The 22,243-nt window shown below is 42.8% G+C and overlaps 1 protein-coding gene across 5 annotated transcripts in view; it reads right to left on the bottom strand.

The window, feature by feature from the left end:
• Positions 1-13,614, bottom strand: part of WTAP (WT1 associated protein) — a 40,900-nt gene extending 27,286 nt beyond the window's left edge. The window contains exons 1-2 of one of the 5 annotated variants that reach the window (XM_030556682.1): positions 12,962-13,167; positions 12,335-12,662 (exon numbers count right to left, since the gene is read on the bottom strand). The gene's annotated coding sequence lies outside the window, so the exon portion shown is untranslated. Of the gene's footprint in view, positions 1-12,334; positions 12,663-12,961; positions 13,170-13,313 lie in introns of those variants that run through there. The other 4 variants (XR_003999643.1, XM_030556681.1, XM_030556680.1 and 1 more) reach the window with 4 other exon arrangements.
• Positions 13,615-22,243: the final 8,629 nt, after the last annotated feature.

Consider the following 22,243-nt stretch of genomic DNA (forward strand, 5'->3'; position numbering starts at 1 on the left):
GAAATACAGGAGCTCAGTATAAAGGTCATAAACAGCAAAGATAGCAGTCAGGTCTTTTACATTTTCATTTATGCACAACATTAATTTCTTTGGCAGTCTACTACTGCAATGGTAAGACAGTCAGTCAGTCACAGGCTAATCTTGTTAAACAGGGTTTCTCACAAAAAAAAAATTTAGTGGCCTCAGAGTGTGGCCATCAACTCTTGCTGGTGGCCACTTTGTTTTTCTAAAGTTAATTAAGATTTTAGGGAAAAAACTGACAAATATGCATGTCCAATTGACTACAAGTTATTTATGCAGGTCTTTTTGCAGACTCAATAATAAAAAAATTGATAGAAACAACTGTACATTTACTGGACCCAAACAGAATAGAAACAAAGTGCCTTGCATGTTCTTGGTGTTGCCTTTTCTTTAAGGCTTGCTAGTTAGTTTGCTTCTGTGAAAAGTGATATTCGTATGGTTGTTAACATCACTTTTCTCAACAGCAGACTTGCTAGCTAGCTGGGACGCAGCAACAAGTGATATTAACAAACATACAAATCACTTTTCACAACAGACTTACTTAGCCCTGGCAAGCCAGGAGACAAATTAAGCTCTGGATGAGGAGGCGGGTATGGGGGCAGCACAGCGACGATGGGGGGGGAGGGGAGAGAGATGAACAAGGAGCCGAGGGAGGCAGCAGGTGCTTGGTGGAATGGATGGGGGACCGAGGGAAGCAATGGAGGCCAGGGCAATGGGTTGGGGTCGGGGGGGTGAGCCTGCAGCTGGAGCCTGGGGACCAGAGGCCTGCAGTTGCTCCACCAAAGTGTGGGGCTGGAGCATGCAGTAGGGACCAGGAATGATGGAGGGGTTGGCCCAGGGCCAGCACCACTGCCATGTGGCCGAGGGCTGGGGCCTGAAACCCTGCAGCCAGGTGACATACCCACTGCCTTCCTCCCAGGGCTGAAGCTGAAAGCCGGAAGTCCATGCCCTACCACCCCCAGGAAGGTGGAGTACTCACACTGGCTGTCTGCTTCTCAGGTGTTTATGGCTCCAGAGGGGGGCAGCACCCAACTCCTGCTGACAGCACCAGAGGAAAGGCCCTTGTTTTGTCCCCCTCCCACACCAATCACCATCCAGGAGGACCCACAAAAAGCTCCTGGTGGTAGCATTTGAGAAACACTGAAGTAGCTCCTGAGTAACATTTAGCCTGTTTGGAAAGTGGCACACAGGGAAAAGGAGAGAGACTCCAGCTTTCCATAAGCCAAATAAGTCTTTTAAACAAAAAAGAGACTGATCCCTTCCTCTCTCTGAAGGAAAGCTTCAAAACTCGAAAGCTGCTGTGATTTAGATGAAAAGGAAAGTATAGCCACCAGAAAAGCATTTGTGGAGCTGGAAAGATGCTATGCAGTTGGAAGCAGCTCTACTTTAAAAAAAAAGAAATGCAAGAACTCCTTTGCCAAACACTGAGATTCTGTTCTCAAAGACCCTAAAGGGCAGCAACAGAAAAACATTCCCCAAGAGTGTTTAATAAAAAGGGAATAATAATGGTGCAATAGTCAACAGTCCTGTTCTCCCAAGGAAACTTTTCAAGACTGCATTCAGTTAAGTATCATTAACTTATCCATTATACTACTGATGTAGAGAAAAGGCAACCATATTTTGACTAATAGGTTTTCATTAGTTTTGCTAGACTGATCTAATAGATACCGGAGAGTTTTACTGAAAAAATGGCTTGGTTCCTGGAAAATGTTCATCGGATTTTACTTTTATTTCTTTAGTATGTATTGTTTTAAGTTTGGAGGGTGGGAAGTAAAGAATTTATATCTAAAAAAGAGTTCTCATCTCGGGTGCACAGTTCAGTTCTCATAGATAATGTGCCTTTCAAAAGTTTTAGAGTTGAACGACTAAGGCAAGAGGGTCATCAAATCACTCGCCCAAAGTGAACCACTAAGGCACTCAGTTTCTGTAATAATAGGATACGCTGCCTCATCTTGCATTTTATTACAAACATTGGAAATGTTAACATGTTTGTCCTATAATATGGTATTCATTAAAATGGGCCCTAGTCTATTATGAAATAGAGTCTCTAGCTATGTATGTACTACAGACTTCTGCTGAAATAGCTATGTCAGTCCAAGCAGTTCTCAACCTTCTTACCATTGTGCGCAAAAAATACAGTGTTCTGTGTTATGTGGGCCATATCCATAACCTATATATACTACCTGTATGGCCCTGAGGATGTTACACGGGCTGCAGCTGTGTGCTGATTGGGCTGCAAGCCACTCACAGATTGAGATCCACTGGTCCAGGGTACTGAGACATGATCCTTGCCTGGCTGAACTCTACTTTTCCCCAGTAGATTAAGCTATATCAGCAGAGAGGGCTTGTCGACACAGTGCATTAGTGCACAATAGAGTGTAAATTCTCATGTGCAGCAGCGTGTCACGCACTGTGTGCAACCTTGCTGACACAGACTTAAGGCCTGGTCTACTTTACGTGTTTAAACTGAATTTAGCAGTGTTAAACCGAATTAACTCTGCATCCGTCCACACAACAAAGCCCTTTATATCGATATAAAGGGCTCTTTAAACAGATTTCTGTACGCCTCCTCAGTGAGGATAGTAGCACTGAAATCGGTATTACCATGTCGGATTAAGGTCAGTGTGGCCGTAATTAGACGGTATTGGACTCCAGGCAGTATCCTACAGTGCACCATTGTGATCGCTCTGGAAAGCGATCTGAACTCGGATGCACTGGCCAGGTAGGCAGGAAAAGCTCCGAACTTTTGAATTTCGTTTCCTGTTTGCCCAGTGTGAAACTAATCAGCAAGGGTGGCGATGCAATCCCAAATCCAAAAAACTCCAGCATAGACCGTACGGGAGATACTGGATCTGATCGCTGTATGGGGAGACAAATCTGTTCTATCAGAGCTCCGTTACAGAAGACGAAATGACAAAGCATTTGAAAAAATCTCCAGGCTATGACAGACAGAGGTCACGGCAGGGACTCAGCACAGTGCTGCGTGACAAGTGTAACGGAAAGCCAAAGAATCAAATGGACGCTCATGGACAGAAGGAGGGGGTACTGAGGACTCCAGCTATCCCAGTCCTGGCAGTCTCCAAAAAGTATTTGCATTCTTGGCTGAGTTCCCAATGCCTGAAGAGTCAAAAAACATTTTCCTGGGTGTTTCAGGGTATATGCTGTCAATTTACACCCTTCCCCCCACCCTCGAAAGGGAAAAAAAAATCATTTCTCGCCTTTTTTCAACGCCACCCTATGTCTACTGCATGCTGCTGGTAGACGGGGTGCTGCAGCGCTGAACACCAGCATCCCCTTCCCAGTGGCAGACATTGCAAAATGACTGGTATCCATCATCATCAGCCAGTAAGTGCTCCTGGCTGGCCTCAGCGAGGTTGGCCGGGGGCACCTGGGTAAAAATGGGAATGACTCCTGGTCATTCCCGGCAGACGGTACAAAATGCTTGATAACTGTCCTCATCATAGCAGCTGGAGGCTGAGCTCCATCAGCCCCCCTCCTCACTTCATGCCTGAAGAAAAGATTCTGTACTGCCTGGACTATCACAGCAGCAGGAGGCTGCCTCCCTCTCATTTTCTCACTAAAAGGTCAGGTGTTTCTTATTCCTGCCTTCTTTATTACTTCATCACATAAATGGGAGGGACGCCGCTACAGCAGAGCAGGAGGGTTGGGGGAGGAGGGAAGCAACAGGTGGGGTTGTTGCAGGGGCACCCCTTAGAATGGCATGCAGCTCATCATTTCTGTGGGATCTCTGGGGCTCTGACGCGGAGCGGCTGTGCTCTCTGGTGCTTTAATACACTTGCCTCATTCTAGGTAGGACTGACTTTTTAGACAAAACAAAGAAGGAAATGACCCGGGGAGTCATTCCCATTTTTGTCCATGCGCCCCCGGCCGACCTCAGCGAGGCCAGCCAGGAGCACCCATGACAGCAGCAGATGGTACAAAAGGATTGATAACCGTCAGCACCAATTTCCAATGGTGCAAAATGACTGATAACCATCATCTCATCGCCAATTTACATGGCAGACAGTGCAATAGGGATGGTAACAGTCTCTGCTATCTGGCAAAGGCAAATAAATGCTGCTGTGTAGCACTGCAGTACCGCGTCTGTCAGCCGCATCCAGTACACATACGGTGACAGTGACAAAAGGCAAAATGGGCTACATGGTTGCCATGCTATGGCATCTGCCAGGGCAATCCAGGGAAAAAAGGGCACAAAATGATTGTCTGCCGTTGCTTTCATGGAGGAAGGATTGAGTGATGACATTTACCCAGAATCACCCGCAACACTGTTTTTGCATTAGGATCTCAACCCAGAGTTTCAATGGGCGGGGGAGACTGCGGGAACTATGGGTTAGCTACCCACAGTGCAATGCTCTGGAAATCGATGCTAGCCTCGGTACATGGACGCACACCGCCAAATTTATGTGCTTAGTGTGGCTGCGTGCACCTGACTTTATACAATCGGTTTTAAAAAACAGTTTCTGTAAAATCTGAATAATCTCAGAGTAGACATGCTAAAAGTTTCAAACAGTACTATGGCAATGTCAATTAGGGAACTTTTAGAGTGCACACAAGAATTTACATCCCCATTGGTGTTCACTAACGTCCTGTGTACACAAGCCCACAGAATAAACTATGGAACGCATCTTTACCACTATAATCCACACCAGGAGAGCTTTGCCAGTGTCGTATACTGGTATACCTACATAGGTAAAACACACCTAGCAGAGACATAACTTGTGATAAGAGCAACTTGGATTTAGACTTAAAAAAAACAAACAAAAAAACACACACAGGAGAGAGGTACCAATGATTAGTTTTCATCTAAGAAGTAGAAGCAACAGCCTTCTTAGCTGTCCTCAGGACCAAACTTATCAGCATGTTATGAGCAATAAAGAACACTTTCACTCAGAAAAGATAAAGATCATTAAGGGCAAGTCTATGCTTAAGATGCTCCATCGGCACAGCTACACCACGGTAGCACTTCAATGAAGACGCAGCCAACAGGAGACCTCTCCTATCATAGTTATGATGTTATGAGTGTAATATAATATTTCATTAAAAGGTGACAGGGCCAGAAAGAATTAACTAACTCAGACTGACCTGACTCATGGGTGAACCTTAAGGACTGGTTAGGAAGATATATAAATGAATATAGCTTTGAAATGCAAATCTGCATTGTTAGAGGTAGACGGGTAGATGTTTGCGCAGGTCTTGTGATGTAAGCAAACAAGTCTTGTCTATTGCTACAGTTTTAACTCAAAAATCAAAAAAGGAATATTAACATTTAGGAAGATACTTGAGTGAAAACACTGTCTATGTCTCTTTGAAGGTTGTGGTAACCTGTATTTGAACTGTTTAACGGATAAATTACCTTGTGCTAATTGCCAGGATGTTTTAAAGGAGTTAAGCTTATTGTTTTCTCAGGCCAAAAGGCTGCTGGAAATGTATAAGAATCCTGGGACATGATCCTTCTTCATCTCAGATCTGCTTTGGGTTTCAAGAGGGGGAAACCTTAAGACAAAAGGATTGAGATCCCAAGTCATTGACTGGAGCCACCCTGAATATGGAAATTGGACTATAACCTATGGACTTGTTTCTAAAAGGAGTTTTGGCAACTACAGCTCACCTGCTATTCATCTGATCTTTTAACAAACACACTCTTTTCTTTAATAAATTTTAGCTTAGTTAATAAGAATTGGCTGTAGTGTGTATTTTGGGTAAGATCTAAGTTATAAATGGACCTGGGTACATGGCTGATCCTTTGGGATTGGAAGAACCTTTTCTTTTATATAATGAAGAAAATTTTCAGTAATCATATCTGACAGGTGTGTCTGGATGGAGGCCTAAGTATTTTAAGGGAACTGCATTGTTTGGACTTCTAAGTAACCAGTAAGCTACTACAGAAGCTGTTTTGTGCTGGTTGGTAAATATAAGTATTTGAATAACCTATCTGCCCCATTTTGTTTGCAGTTCACCCTGATTGAGTGACCTCAGATGGCTCCCACGCGCAACACTGTCACAACAGTTAATTCACCTACCAGAGAGGCAGTAGCTATGTTGGCGGAGGAGAACTTCTCCCACCAACATGGTGCTGTCTACACAGGGACTTAGGTTGATATTACTACATTGCCCAGGGGGTGGTTTTTCACACCTCTGAATGACAGTTATACAAATGCACAGACTATTTTTAAATTCATAACATAATACAGAATTGTTGATTTTAGTGTTTAAGAGCTTAAATCCCACACCTTTTTCTAGTGCTCTATAAGATATACCTTCCTCCCAGACAGCAAAGAAAGTTTCCTTTTTTGTTTTGTTTCACAAGAGAAAGTTACTCTTTGAAACTCAGATTTAAAAAAAAAACAAACAAATGCTTCTTTTGAGCGATCAGTTACAAAAAACATTTAAATTGTATCCACCCACTTGCCATGAGCAATTTTTTTTTTGGGGGGGGTGAGGGGGGAAGAGACAACAAGTAGTCAGTTATCATGCACTCTTGTGGAACATTTTCAAGATACTTAATTAAGCCTTGCAAAATCATCATGAAGCTTCTTCTCTCTCCATTCCACACTATTTAAGAACAAATATAATTCAAATACAGAAAGTGCACTTCCTAATAAAATGAATTTATGGTATACAACTGCCAAAAATATCTGCACTGATTGTCAGAAATATACTGTATTTTTGAAGAGTTTCAATAAGAACGTTTAAGGAAGGCCATGAAGGAATTTTCTGTTTGTCATCAAGTTTTCCAAGGTGGCTATTAGAAGCTAATTCTAGTTTATTTTTAATAGAATTAATGTGAGTTTCTTCAGTTGTTCAAATGCCTTGTTTGGCCAACTATACTCCCAAATAAACCGTAATTCTGACACACATCGAATATATGTCCCAGACCACACCTATGTAATGTTATTCTACTTTCACACTGCGGAGATCACTATTAAAGTTTTGCCCTAGAATCAAAGTTTGATAAGTTTGATAATCTGGGATGCACAGTGCTTTTTGCTTCTATTGGTGATGGAAGTGAATAACTTTGAGTGAGTTACTAAGGGCTGGTCTACACTACGGGGGGAAATCTAAGATATGCAACTTCAGCTACGTGAATAACATAGCTGAAGTTGAAGAATCTTAGATCGAACTACCTACTGTCCTTACGGTGCGGGATCGATGTCCCCGGCTCCCCATGTCAACTCCGCTACCGCCATTCGGGTTGGTGGCGTTCCGGGATCAATAGGAGCTCGTTCGGCAACCGATATATCACATCTTGAGACATGATATATCTATCCCTGAGAAATCTATTGCTACCTGCCAATACGGCAGGTAGTGAAGACGTAGCCTAACTGTGTTGTAGGGGATGTGAAGATGGCAACGAATGCTGGAGACTTCTCTTAAGAGTACAGAAATAAGAAGTTAAAGTTTTGGATGGATGGAAAGTATACTGTAGCAACTTAGAACACCGGAGGTTGCATGTTTGTTACCAAAGTTTAGAGGGCCTGCACAGCCTAAATTCTGCTCCACTGTGCATGTGTCACAATACAGCAATTACATTAGGTTAGATTACACTTTCTTGAATTACAGTATACACTTCCACACCTTAAACAGCATTTTTTAATCACAGAAATACCAGAGTCCTCAAAATCATTAACATACAAGAATCCAGCACAGCCCTCCAATCTTCTGAAATACCTTGCATTACAAAATGTAGTAGTTTAGAATTTGAGAAACTATCTTAAGATCATGGTGTGATGTATACACACAAGCAGCAAACCTTAACTTTGGCATTACCTAGTTTGCAAGCAGAGTGGATTAATTAAAAATCACAGATTTTAATCATTTACATTGATAAGCAGGAAACCTTTATTTAAGTCACAGATTTTAATCATGTTTTGCATTCATACTTTAGTTATTTTCCTAAAGAAAGTTACCAGTCAAGGAGAATCAACCTATTAAAAAACATGTTTTGCAACTAAATATAGCCTTTATGCTAAACATGGCACTTTGCTAACCAGGATACATGATCCATACACATTTAAGCAATTATATAGCTTAACTTACGTTTATTCAAATTAATTTTTACTTATGTTAGAAAATGGTGAGTGATGCATTTCTTATTTACTAGGTGCTTAATTTTTCTTGTGATGTGTCAAGCTCTATTTGGATAGAAATCCCAAACTCAAAATGCAAAGAACATTTTAATTTTTTTCATTAAATAAAATGCTTAAAGTTATGTATTTAGCATATTTATCAAAACATGTTTTGCATTTAAAATTGATTATATGTAGTTCGTGAACTGAACTGATCGTTTCTGGTCACCATGTCATTCAAGATTTTAGAACTATTAGATCTCATCCCCTCATCTACTTTTTATACACAAACTGGAAAAGGAAAACATATTTTTCAAATCCCAATTGGTTTCTTAACTTTCCATGAGCGAGTCATTAAACTGAACTAGTTGAATAAACAAACAGAATATTCTCTCTGCAGACGAGGCTACTGATGTCAAAAGTTGGTTTAGCACTTCATCAAACTCTGGTTCCAGGTGCTTAGCTATTGACTTTCACTAGCTCAGTGGTTTCTTTTTCTTTACAATCTGACCTGCTGCTTAATGTTCTGTTCTGTATTTAAGTGATTAACAGATTATAGAAAGTTTGTCTTAACATAGGTGGTCAATTTCAAATTTTATGTTAAATAGATTTTCTAAATAAGCCTGTACTTAATTTACATAAAAAAATCCATTTTAAATTTTAATGGATTTTTATTCACTATTTGCAAGCATCATACTCCTAGATGTAGTTTTTAAATGATTTTTTAAAAACCAAACATATAGGCTAGACACTGAAAAACGTTCTAGATGAGCACCTAGTAAGGCAAGGGCTTAAAGTTTTTCATATTTTTAAAAACTGCACTAGCGATGTACTGTTTTCAGATGTGCAAAGCTACACTCACTCAATGAAAGAGGGCTCCATAAATGTACATACACCACACTGCTATGTTAGCTATGCATAGAACAGTGGCTAAAAGTATTTAAAAGTTGCACCTGAAGTACAGTGCATGTACAAATTGCAATTATCAACCTCTTCACCTGGTTAAATAAAGAATTTTCCTCAGAACAAGTGGAGATACAGCTATTCAAACTTTTTAAAAGGAAAGCATTTGCCACTGCCCCTCCCCCTATACACACACCTTTGAAAAAGCCAGTAAAGCCTTTTTGCTCAAACTTTCTAAAACTAGCCATTTGTGGGCAGAAACCATGCTCTGAGGTTTCAGTTCAATAGATAAAAATTTTGGAAAGCGCAAAGCAACTGAAAATGGGATTGTAATGGAAATACTCAGTCTTGGTTTTACTAATTGCGTTTGTTCCAGGTGTTCTCATCCAGAAAGACCTTAAGTTATTCTACATCATAGGATGAAACTGGCAGAGGCCCCCTCTGTTCAGGTTGCCTACCACTCTTCATTATAAAAGGCTCACTTATTTTTGTAAGTAATTCTAACACATCTGCATTGTTTAGCATGTCCGAAATTCAGAAAGGCGAAAACCTTGGGGATAGGGATGTGCCTTTTGCTTGTCTCATGAAATGCATGAGAAGTTACAATCTGTTAGACAAGTCTTTTCCCATATGCTACTTGTTTGCCTCAAAAATCTTAGCAGCACACCAAAACAATAAAACGTGAACATTCTAAAATAGGTCCTAGTTGTGTGCCAAAGCTGCAGTAGCAGACATATCTTCGAGCTGCAAATGCAGTGGTGGGAGCACAGCTGGGCTCCATTCTTACAAGCATCTCTCTGGACCAAGCACAAGGCTTTAGGGCAGCAGGGGGCAAACTTTTTAGCCTTTGGACCACAGAAGGGTTGCAGAACTGTATGGAAGGCCAGATAGAAAGTCTGTGCCTCCCCAAACAGCCTGGCCCCCACACCCTCCCACCTTCCCTCCTCTGACTGCCCCCCTCAGAAGCCTCAACCCATCCAACCTCCCCCCGCACTCCTTGTCCCCTGACTACCACCTCCTAGGACCCCTCAACCCTAACCACTACCCCAGGACCCCACCCCCATCCAACCCCTCCACTCCCTGTCCCCAACCCCTATTCACACCCCTGCCCCTGACAGGCCCCCCCCAGGGCTCCCACACCTATCCAAACCCCCATCCCCTGACCATCACCACCCAGAACCTCCACCCCATCCAATCCCCCTGCTCCCTGACTGTCCCCCAGAACCCACTGTCCCTTATCCAATCCCCCAACCCTCTTACCATGCCGCTCAGAGCAGCATGTCTGGCAGCCGTGCCACTCAGCCAGAGCCAGACGCACCGCCCAGAGCACTGCCCATGTGGCTGTGGGGGACAGGGGCTAGCCTCCCTGGCCAGGAGCTCAGGGGCCAGGCAGGACAGTCCATGGGCTGGATGTGGCCCACGGGACATAGTTTGCTCACCTCTGCTTTAGGGGCACTGTACCAATCAGAGCCAGGCCAGGCCGCCTCCACCCCAGCAAAAAAAGTTACCAGCAGCTAATCAACCACGTTGTTTCTCCTGCTGCAAACTACTGTAGTAAGAGTCCTGATGCAATGAAGGTTCAGACTTCAAACCATGCTGCTATATGAATAATGATGCATGCCCATGATGCTATATGCATAATGTTAACACTTTTCCTTTAAAAACTACAAAATCATTAGTCTACATTAAATCAGTTATTTAGGTTGCAAAGCCACATGGCTCAAACATTAGGAAATACCAGATTAAAATTTCCTGTGCAATCTTAATTCTCCCCCCTTGTGTATATGCATGATATAACCTTTACTATGATTGTGTGTGTTCCCTCCCACCCCCCAGCTAATATTATTCAGTGCACAGGATGGATGCACCAGGGGCTGAACTCATGTTGCATGAGCAACTGTACATCCAGCATTTCTTAACTTAGGGGTTGACTTTGCAACCTAAATAGCTAACTTTCTCTTAATAGTTTTTTTTGCATACACATTATATATATATTTTTCACCCTATTACTGAAACATGGAAGACTTTCTGCATCAGCAATACTTCACAGTATCTTCACAATTTAAACATGAGAGGTTTAGATATACAGAGCAGACTGATAGCAGCACCCTAGTAGTCAACATTTTGAGATGCATTAGGTAATTCCTCAAAACTACTGACACCTCTACAGCAGCATGAAGGAGTGTCAGAAGCCAACCTAAATTTGTTTTATGTCTTTGAACACTGACTGGCTCTTTTAAATTGCTTACTGTTTTGTCAGTATACATACCTGGATATGGGAAAAGAAAAAAATAAATCAGTAAAACAACAATCCTATAAACACTTAAGCAAGAGGTACTCTTACTCAATGTGTAAAGTTACTGCATTCTTAATTATTTGCAAGCTCAAGGCCTAAGGGGTCTTGTTTGTTATTTTATCAATTTTTATTATTTTAAATGCCATTAACATGCCAATAGTAAGATGGTGGTCCATGAGCATGTTTTCTTACCCATCTCCAAGACACTGACCACAGTACATAGAATATGTTAAATAAAAAATAAGTTACTCTTTGTGTTTTGCTTTAAAACAAAAAGTAAACTTTAAATACTGTGCAACAGCTAAAGATGCCTCCTCTCAATTGTCTCTCAACTGAAAGAACATTCAAGCTCACTAAGGTGACTGACTGTAGTTTTCTGCAAGAGCATGAAATGTCATTTTCTATAAGAATAAACCATGAAAATTCTTTTAAAGAATAATCAATATGTCCTATTGAAATAAACACAAATTCAGTGTTTATAGATGTACATTTTAGTATGACAGTAAATAAATCATGCCATCTTAACCCAAAAATTCATTCTGGAGACAAACAGTAGCTTGTCAAGTTTCCAGCCTTTTACTTTAGCTCTCAATAATATCAAGATACATTAATATTTCACCTATTTCTAACACATCAACACAGATAGCTGGAACACAGGGTGGGTTTTTATTTAAATTTCTATGTAAATTCTTAAAATTTATTACAAGCTAATTATAGCAGCTATTACTTTGCCATATTTGATGCATGAATTAAAAGGCTCATGCCTGAGGATCATGATGTTCTATTTTATCTCACATGCCACTTTACAATATTGTGTCATCAGTACTGTAATATTTTAAGGGATATAAAAGACAGAGGTAAAATTATGCAGTTAAATGCAATTGTTCTGGTTAAAACACTGCTTTACAGGCTTTTTTAAAAATACCTGGCAGGTAATATTTATGTTATAATTTGTGTAGAAACCCCCACTACAGGTATCAGTGTCTCCAAAACATGGCCCCGGAGCTGCAAAGATTTCTTCACATACTCAACTTTAGGCACGGTGACTAGTCCCGCTGCCTTCCCGGAACCCACGCACAGTGCGTAAAGCTAAGCATGTGCATCAGCCTCCGCAGGACGGGATCCCAAGTGAGCGGCGCCTCCACATTCAGCCGGCGAACCCCGCCGCCGCCCTGAACAGGCCATTGGAAACCGTTCAGCTCTCCCGCCCGGCCGCAGCAAGACAGGCCATTTGACAGCGGAGCGCGCAGGCCTCTCCCTGCGGCGGGGACGCGGCTCACTGCCGGTGGAAGGGGGCAAAGCCCTCGAACGGCTCCCGATCCCGCTCGGCCCTCCCTGGCCGCTATCGCCGCCTCCTACAAGAGAAATCGGGGCCTCCTCAGCCGGCGGCTGGGGACAATGGACGCCCCCGCGGCCGGGCCGTGACTCACGCACCCAGCCGAGCTCTCGTCTGCGCCTCACACAAAATGGCTCTAGGTGCTTCTGCCCCTGCCCCGGTAGGTAACGGCCGGAGCGGCCGGCTTCGGAGCCCCCAGCCCCAAAAGCAGCAGGGCGGGGACACGCTGGTGCCCGGTGCGCACCGCCCCCGCTCCAGCGGCCACATCCCGCGCGGCGGAGGAGGCGGCGGCGGCCCGGAGGCCAGTTGGACACTCACCTCTTGCTTGCGGCGCGGAGGCCTCACTGTCCCTGCGCACCGACTGCCCGGGCCTGGCCCGTCACATCAAGGGCGGCACCTTCCGCACCCGCCTCAGCGACCAGACCCGGGACCCCCACGGTCGCCGCCTCTCCCACCCCGCGCTACCGCCTGCTCTTTATTTGCGGATTCTCTGCGCTACAAAATGGCGCCGAAGGAGGAAACGCGAGTGCCACCACCCCACCCCCAGCCCGCCCCGGGGAGGAGTCGCTGCCGCCCGCAGTACCCGCCGCGCGCAGGGGGCGGGAGGAGCGGCAGCTGCAGCAGCGCGACCCATGGGCGATGCCCCCTGTCTCGCGCCGCCTTTACTCACCCGACGGCGGCGCGGCAGTAGCTTCTCCTCTCCGGCTGCGCGCCGGAACTACTTCCCAAACGCCTCCTCCCTGCGGAGTCCCGGCCCAGAGCCGCCGCATTCACACGGCGTCGCGCCTGTTATGTGGCGGTTAACCTGACAGTTGAATGGACATCGCATGGGGCAGCCGAACATCTGATCGGAGCATGGGGGGAGGGGAGAGGCGGAGGGATACCACCTGCTGATGTGAGGCTTCGAGTGGAAGCGGACAAAGCCAACCGTTTTAGTCCGCAGGAAGAGGCGGCGCTGTTGGCCCGAAGCCTAGAGCGGGGTCACCCCCCCCCCCCGTAGCTGCTGACACCCCTCTCCCGTGGCGAGCTCCAAACCGACCACCCAGAGAGCGGCGGGGTGGCGCTGGTAGCTCCCTGGCCTCACCTCCGCCCTTCCTCAGGGAGAGCAAATACTACGTCCACTGCATGGCTCTCTCGCCAACAGAAGTTGGCCCCATAAAAGGCATGACCTTAGCCACCGTGTTTCGCTCGGACCACACGCATTTTTAACCCCCCCCCCCACTAGCCTTTGGATTTGGAGGCGCCCTTGGTGTTGGCTTGAAAGGGTCACCAAAAAGATAAAACACGTTGGGAAGCAAAGTTACTTGTTGCTACTAGCCAGCTTACTAAACTAAAAGGAATTTTTATTTTCACCTTTTACATGGTTTACTTTTTGCTTTTTTCTCAGCATGTAGAGTGGAAATTAGACAGTTTCAGTTGTCCAGTACAATGTTCGGTCTTCAGGCAGTAAACTGCAAGGAAATGTTTAGATCCTATTAGTGTTCACAAGGAAAAAAAATACTGATTTTAAAATTGGGAAAAATTGCCTAATGTTGGCACAGTTTGAACAGCTACTGTCTAAATTTCATTTTGTGGTGCTCTTTATGTACTATCCATTATTTCTAGCTTTAAAGATGTTCAGCTGCCAGAAATGTTCCCTCCCTACTAATTCAACAAATAATAAAGGTTTTCTGGGTCAAATTAGGCCCTCTGTTACACCTATGTCACTGGGTTGTGCAGGCATAACTGATTAGAAATCAGTAAGCAATTCTAGTGTTGATGCACAAGGAATAACAGAATCCATCCAGTCCATTCTCTCTCAGCTGTGTTAACTGAGCTCTGTAGCACTAGAAGGAGTAAAAAGCAGTAGATGTATTTGTCCCTAGAGGGCAGATCTGATTGTGAAAATATATACAGAAAATGGATCTGTTGAATAAGAAGATGCTATTTTTACTTAGTTATTGTTCACAGCAAAAGTGCACTTTACATTACTTGTTTCCTTTTAATAATATAAAAAAAAATTAAGGGTGGTAGTGTGGGAAATAACCCTAAGCACAATTTAAATCAAAATGGTTTGTGCTGTGACCAGCGTTGAAAGATATAAGGCTCCTTAGAAGTCCTACTTTAATCTGTAGGTACCCTCAAAGTTTGAACTTAAAGAGAAGCATTTATCTTTGATGTTGCCTCCTGTGGTTCCTTGCTGCCTTGCATACCCTTCCTCCACCCCCCACACTCACACCCAACCTTGCAGAAGTTTATTTCAAGTTCTTGCATTTTGTATTAAATTATAACATATTTAAAGTCTGGGAGGGCTGCTATTTTATCAGACTAGTTTGTAATATAAACATTGGTATAAGTGGAACACTTACGTATTTGATCATACAGTGAGACTGCTCACACTCTACAAAACTGGGAATTTATATATAAAGCAATTAGGACAAGAAGTGGGAGATTTATACAATGGAAAAGGGAAGATTTCCCACTTTAAAATTTATATTCCAAATGTAAATTACCTAAAATTGTTTTCCCTTGTATAAATCATAGTTTTAAATATAAGACATCTCAAGATTTCCAGAGCTAGAAGTAAGTATTGATTATCTCATTGGAAAACCAGGAATTCCTCTTCTCTAATGATATAAAGCTCATACCAAGCTCTGGTGAGTTGTGAGATGTTGGACTTTAAATCTGTCATTGGTACATATTGTCCATATTGCACCTGTGTGTGTGTGTGTTGTGTATTTCTACAATAGGTTAAAAAAGAAAATATTTCTTTCTTGTTGCTGTTTTTTTTTTAAAGGAAGTATGAGAATGCCTAGCTTCCCCGGGTTTGAGGCTCAGGCTGAGACTTTGGTATGTGATAGTAGCTGAGGCAAGTATGGATGTTACAGTGAAAAATTAAAACAATGAGGAGTTCTTGTGGCACATTAGAGACTAACAGATTTATTTGGGCATAAGCTTTCGTGGGCTAGAAACCATTTCATCAGATGCATAGAGTGGAAAATACAGTAGCAATGTAGTGAAAAGTTAGGTGCTGAATGAGTTTAGGAAGCAGCTGAATGGAGGTTTTGTGGATCTCAGCCGTGCCTAAGTCCCTTTGTGGATCTGGGTCTTCCTATATTGCACTTGCTTTTAGTGGAAAAGTTGTTTTAAACGAAGAGAGAGAGAAAATGTCTTGAGAAGAGAGCACCATCTGACATTAGAGTAGAATCAAAAAGTCTACAATCGCCAGTATGCCAAAGATGTCTTCATCCAACTACTAATCTTGCTTAGCTTCCAAGATCAGGCCTGTTCAGAGTGGTATGGTTATAGACAGTTTTAATTGTTGCTTTTAATCTTTTCATCCTCTTATCCTGTTGTAGGTTCTGTGGATAATAGTACATTGCACATTAACTTAATTATTCTACTGCTGAGAGGCTTGCAGCTAGAGTGCTTCTTCGCTTATCCAGCTCTGGATTTTTTGTTTTGCTTTTGGCTTTTCAGCATGGAGGCAAATTAGAACAAAACAAACTTTAAAACATTTAAAAGCAAAAGCCTGTATATGTCAATAATAAAGATTTGTTTTGAACTAGAAAAGTGGTCTTAAACGACTGTTACTACTTTTATTTGTGTGTTCTCTCCCTTCTTGTTCTTCATTTGTGCTGGTCCTGACCTCTTCTATAATTGCATGGCATGCAGATTCTCTAGGCAACCAGCAGCTGAGATGCATCTTGCAGAGCTAGAGCTGCTATTATATAACTTGAAGAGCTGGCATGGGATGGCTGGGTCCACTAAGCAAGCAGGAGAGGAGCAGTTGGGTTCCGAGTATAATATTGCTACAGTTTTCTCCTGCTGCCATGCAGCCTGGACAAATTTACAAACACAAGTACAGTCCTTGCCAAAAAAAAAAAGTGGTGCAGTATTGCCAACCCCAAGTATTTAAAATTAATGAGTCAGACCAGACCCCCAAAGTCATAAGATTGTCTTAAAAATCCTGGGATTTAAAAAAATAATAATAAATTTGGGGTTCTTATTTGTTGTCAGTCTTCTGAGCCATGCGCTTGATTTGTGTTATCAAACTTTTCTCTGTAACTAGGAGGGCTCAGAAATTAGTTTAAAAATCAGGGCTTTGGAGTGGAGCCCGGAGCTGGAGCAGCTCCAGAGCAGTGGAGCTGCAGGTTTTTGCCTGGAGCTAGAGCGGAGCTGGAGCACAGCTCCAAAGCCCTGTTAAAAATAAATAGTTGAGATTCCCATTAAATAATCTAGCTCCAGTAACTGAAGGTTTAAGAAAATAAAATACTGTGAGGAAAAAGGGCAAAAGTTGGCAACAGCTCTGATGGCAGCTATGATCTGTAACCCTGAAGAGCTAGGCAGAAACAACTAAGAGAAAATAAGGGTTACAGCACTGTTCAGAAAAGAAAATGGAAGCAGTCAAGATAGAAGGATCAATACAGTTTCCATAAAGCACTGGTAGTCGGCAAGAACCTTAAAAGAGCAGGACCTGAACAAAGGCTGATCAGATCATGAAAAATCAGACTCTGATTATATTTACTGGGAAAAAATTCTCCCGTAGAAAGGAGAGTAGGAATGAATCAATACCCCTCACCTAGTTCTATAGACAATGAGGTGTGGAAGGAGCGTGCAATGAGGAACAGGCAAGAGCTTTTTCAGGGACTATGGGGAAGGGATATTTTGTCTGTCACTAGGGTGACCAGATAGCAAGTATGAAAAATCAGGACTAGGTGACAGGTAATAGGAGACCATGTTAAAAAAAAGCCCCAAATACTGGGACTGTCGCTATAAAATCGGGACATCTGGTCACCCTACCTGTCATCAACAGGAAAGGTAATCCAACAGAATATATGGATCAGTGAATCCGCTGGGCAGCAGGAAAGTGATATGGATGGTGTTACACATGAAAGAGTGGGTAGCTCCCTTTTATGGACACCCAGCCAGCCAGTTAACTATAAAGTCCCTCTTGGTAGCTGTTTTCTACTTGTTTTATCTGTAAAGGGTTAAAATGCCTCCAATGCTAGAACTTTTTAAAATTGGAAAAAAAATTCCCTTTGTTGTTTGTTGTTCTCTCTGGGCTGAAGAGACTGGGGCAGCAGGAATGTTGTGTAAGTTTTGAACCAGGTATGAAAAATCACCTTCCATACCTAGAAGAATTCATTGGGACAGGGAATGTTTAGATAGACGCGATCAGGTGTATTTCTTTATTTTGGCTTGTGGATCTCCTCTGTGCTAACCCCAGATGCTGCTGTTTGCCTGTAACCTTTAAGCTGAACCCCTAAGAAAGCTATGTTGGGTGTTTAATTTTTGGAATTGCTCTTTTAAAATCTAGCAAAAGCCTAAGTTACAGATGTATTTTCTTTCTTTTTGTTTTTAATAACATTTTTGTTTACAGAAGGATTTGGATTTTTGTGTCCTAAGAGGTTTGTGCATATGCTCTTTGATTGTGCATATGCTGGTTGGTGGCAACAGGTAATTTCCTTTGTTTCCTTTCTCAGCTCTTCCTTGGAGAGGTAGAGGGGTGTGTGCGTGTGTGTATGAGAGAGAGAGAGAGAGAGAGAGAGAGAAAGGGCTTGAGGGTACCCCACAGGAAGGAACTCCCAGGTGCATCTTCCTGGGTTCCAAAAAGGGTTGGCATTTGGGTGGTGGCAGCATTTACCAAGCGATGGTCAGAGAAAAGCTGTAATCTTGTGAGTTTAATACCAGCCTGGAGTGGCTAGTATTAATTTTTAGAATCCTTGCAGGCCCCCATCTTCTGCACTCCAAGTGTCAGAGTGGAGAATCAGCCTTGACAGACAGGCTTACAATGTGACTGCAGGGTGGGGACATCTGAGCAGAGACAAGCCCAGGTTTGAGTTAAATGACTCTCTTTCTGCTGAGAGGGTTGGGCTAAGGAATATTTTAGATACTAAACTGGAGGAGCAAGGCTATTCTTGTACACTCCTATTAGGCACTTCCAAAGACCTCATTTAGAATTAGTACATATTTTCCTTTTGTTTCTAATGAAGGCTTTGTACCACAGGCAGTTGAACCCAATCTCTTTTGATAGCCCTTGTAATGACTACTCCTTTATTAGTAAATGTGTTCGAGTGTTTACAAAGGAACTAACCAGAGCATATAAGGTCAGATCCTCACTTGGGTAATTAGAAGTAGCTCCATTGATTTAAATGGTGCTACATGGACTTTCTGCACATAAGGATCTAATCCATAGAGCCTACTATGAAGATCTACAACACTTGCCTCTAATGTCATAGTGCACATCCTGATACTACAGATCTGAATTGATTGATGGAATGTGACACTCTGGTTAGGGTTTGTTAGCAATATTAAACAGATTCACCATTTACTCACTGTAGGCCTGTAGCAAGGCCAGAGTCTTCCCTGGGGACTTCCCACAAACCACACACAAGCCATTATGATTCATCTAACTCAAAGGGCAGTGGTATCTTGAATCACTGTAGTCCAGGATTCTCAAACTTCATTGCACCATGACTCCCTTCTGAGTTCTGACAACAAAAATTACTACACAAGCCTGGAGGGGGGACCAAAGCCTGAGCCTGCTTGAGCACAAAGCCTAAGCCCCATTGCCCTGGGCTGGGAGGCCGAAACGAGATGCCAAGGGCTTCAGCCCCAGGCAGAGGGCCTGTAACCTGAGCTCCACCGCCCACGGCTGAAGCACTCGGGCTTTGACCCCGGATCCCAGCAAGTCTAAGACAGCCCTGGCGACCTCATCAAAGTGGGGTGATCCACTTTGGGGTCCCGACCCACAGTTTGAGAATCACTGCTGTAGTCAGTCTCAATTTTGGTGGAACAGTTAATACAAACTTGAGTTCAAAGCGCAAGTATCTGTACAGTTATTTGAGACCGACAAAGTGGATGAGGTACTATCTTTTATTGGGTCAACTTCTGTTTGTGGAAGAGACAAGCTTTCACACTACACCGAGCTTCTCTCTTCCACCAACAGAGGTTGGTCCAATAAAATATATTACCTCACCCACCTTCTCTTTCTCATATCCTGGGACCAACATGGATAGAACAACCCTGCAATATACAAGCAGCAAAGAGTCCTATGCAGATCCAGACTAACACAGCTTCCCCTCTGATACTGCAATATACAGTTATTTGTCTAAGGGATAAAATCATGTTTCTGTCAGGCTCCTTTAAGTCATAGAAAAGCCCCCACAGCTTTAATTTGCAAAGATTTTTATTTGAAAGCAAGCCAGAATTTTTTATGTGATCCTGATTAGGGGATGAGTTGCACTTGCCCTGATTAAGTTATATTCAGCAAGGAAGCTAGTTGCTTACATTGAGCTTTTTATAGCTGAGAGGAATTCCTGCCTGCTTTTCAGAAACTTTTCTCCCACAATACAATCAGTTAATAATTTGAGGATTGGGAATTTGAACCCTTATATCTTGGCTCTTATCTCAGGATAGCAGTTTGATCTTTAGGCTATGTCTAATGGCCTGAATCTGTCCCTGCACTGCAGACTGGGTCTGTGGGTTCTCTTTGGTGGGAAAATCTGAAGGAGGAATGTCACAGCCTCCCTACTAGAGATGGGTGAATAACCAATTTTTTTGTTCACTCACAACTGCAAAAAACTGGAAGGAAAAAGATAGTTTTGAGTCAAATCAAAACCAAATGTAAAAAAATTATTTTGGGTCAAACAAAACATTTAATTTGTATTTTGAACTTTTTTTTTACATTTAACAAATTTTTAGTATAATCAAAGGAAGTTTCAAAACAAAATGCCCTCTAGAATAAATAAATCATAATGTTTTATTTCAAACATGTTGAAACAAAACATTTTGATTTATTTGGAAAATTGTTTTGGGGCTGTTTGTTTTTAACCAAAACAATTTGACAAACTAGACATGAATTTGCAAAATGTTTCTGTGGTGCTGAATGTGCATTTTTCATTGAAGAAAATTTCCATCAAAAAATTTTACTCAGCTGTATTCCCTGTCCTAGACTTCAGAGTTTACACTGTAGGCCTTGAACAGGCCCAGGCACAATGTGAAATCAGGTCCTCCTGTGTGCAAACTATGTGGAAGGGCAAAAGTGGAAAAGATTGCTTCATCAAGGCTCTCTCAAATCAGCCAAAGGTATTCATTTTTGCAGCATGAATGCAAAGCTTTAAGATTCAGATTATTGTATATCTGTATATAAAACAAAGAATAATAGAGTGTTTAATTATTTTTAATGTGCAAAAGTGTGTGTGTGCTCCCCTCCTTCCTATCTTCAGGCACCAACACTGCTGAAGAGATTTGTCCGAACCACCAGACTACAGATTTACTCTCTCTTTGGCCCTATGACTGTTCCACTGTGGATAAATATTTCAATAGTCATTGGACCAGAGAGAAAGAGAATAGGAATGACTCTGTAGTCCCATCGTTAGGGCATCCAGATATCTGGGAAGTGGGAAATCCAGGGTCCAGTTCTCCTGTTCCAAACTCTCTCTCATTATTTAGCTACTGTGGAACAGCTTCAACAGGAGAGACTGAGGGAGTCTCACATCAGAGTATCCTATAGTGCAGTGGTTAAAAGACTCTCCTGAGGGGTGGGAAACCCCTATTCAAATCCTTTCTTCCCTGTGTTGGCAGAGGGAAGGGAACTGAATCAGGGTCTCCCACAATCCAGTGCCTTAGCCACCAGGCTAAGAGTTATAAGGTGGGCAGCACCACCACCACCTCCTCCTCTGGTGGCAGCCAGACTGTAAATGGGACCCAGTCTGGTAGGTGGACTCTCAGCATGCCTACCAAATCAGGCATCATATGCAACTTAGGCAAACATTTATCTTTCCTCTGTGTGTGAATCACTCTGGGGCTTATGCAGGAGATAGATGACTGGATGACTAGAGAGAAGCAGCACTGCGCAGGCCCAGAGACAAAAACATGGGTGGCAGGGAATATTTACCCTGAAAACATAGGTACCGAATAACTTTATGTGCCTACAGAGTGCAGTGGCAGTTCAGTGATGATTAGGGTGACCAGATGTCCCGATTTTATAGGGACAGTCCCGATTTTTGGGTCTTTTTTCTTATATAGGCTCCTATTACTCCCCACCCCATCCCAATTTTTCACACTTGCTGTCTGGTCACCCTAGTGGAAATTAAAACAGGGACTTAGGTGCCTAAACCTGAGACTTTGGCACCTAAATCTGAGGTTTAGACGTCTAAGTATCTTTGTGGATCAGGGCCTCCATTCCAAACTAATGTGCCTAGCTTACCCAATTCGATTTGTCAGGTATGAATGAGATTTCCAAGTAATGGGAAAATGTACCAACTTTGGACACTATTTCACTATTCAATAACTGCTAGATCCAAAGCACAACCTGCTGAACGTACTTTTTTTGTATTACTTTTTTGCAGTTTGACTTATTCTGATCTGTAACCTACCTGTTTCATAATTGTCTTATGCAATTGCTATGTTCTTTTGAGCATTGCTTTTATGAATTTGGGTCCCATCCTAGCCATTTTCTGATCAGAATTAGGACATTGCAAGTTTGGTAGGAACACTTTTATAAAATCCACCAACTTCTCACCAATACTATTGAGACCCTTGTTGTATCACATCTTGACTCTTGTAACTTTCTCTGTTCTGGGCTGTCAAACAATTCTGTTGCTTGCAGCTAGA

Source organism: Gopherus evgoodei, chromosome 3, assembly GCF_007399415.2.
Source record: "Gopherus evgoodei ecotype Sinaloan lineage chromosome 3, rGopEvg1_v1.p, whole genome shotgun sequence".
NCBI lineage: Eukaryota > Metazoa > Chordata > Testudines > Testudinidae > Gopherus > Gopherus evgoodei.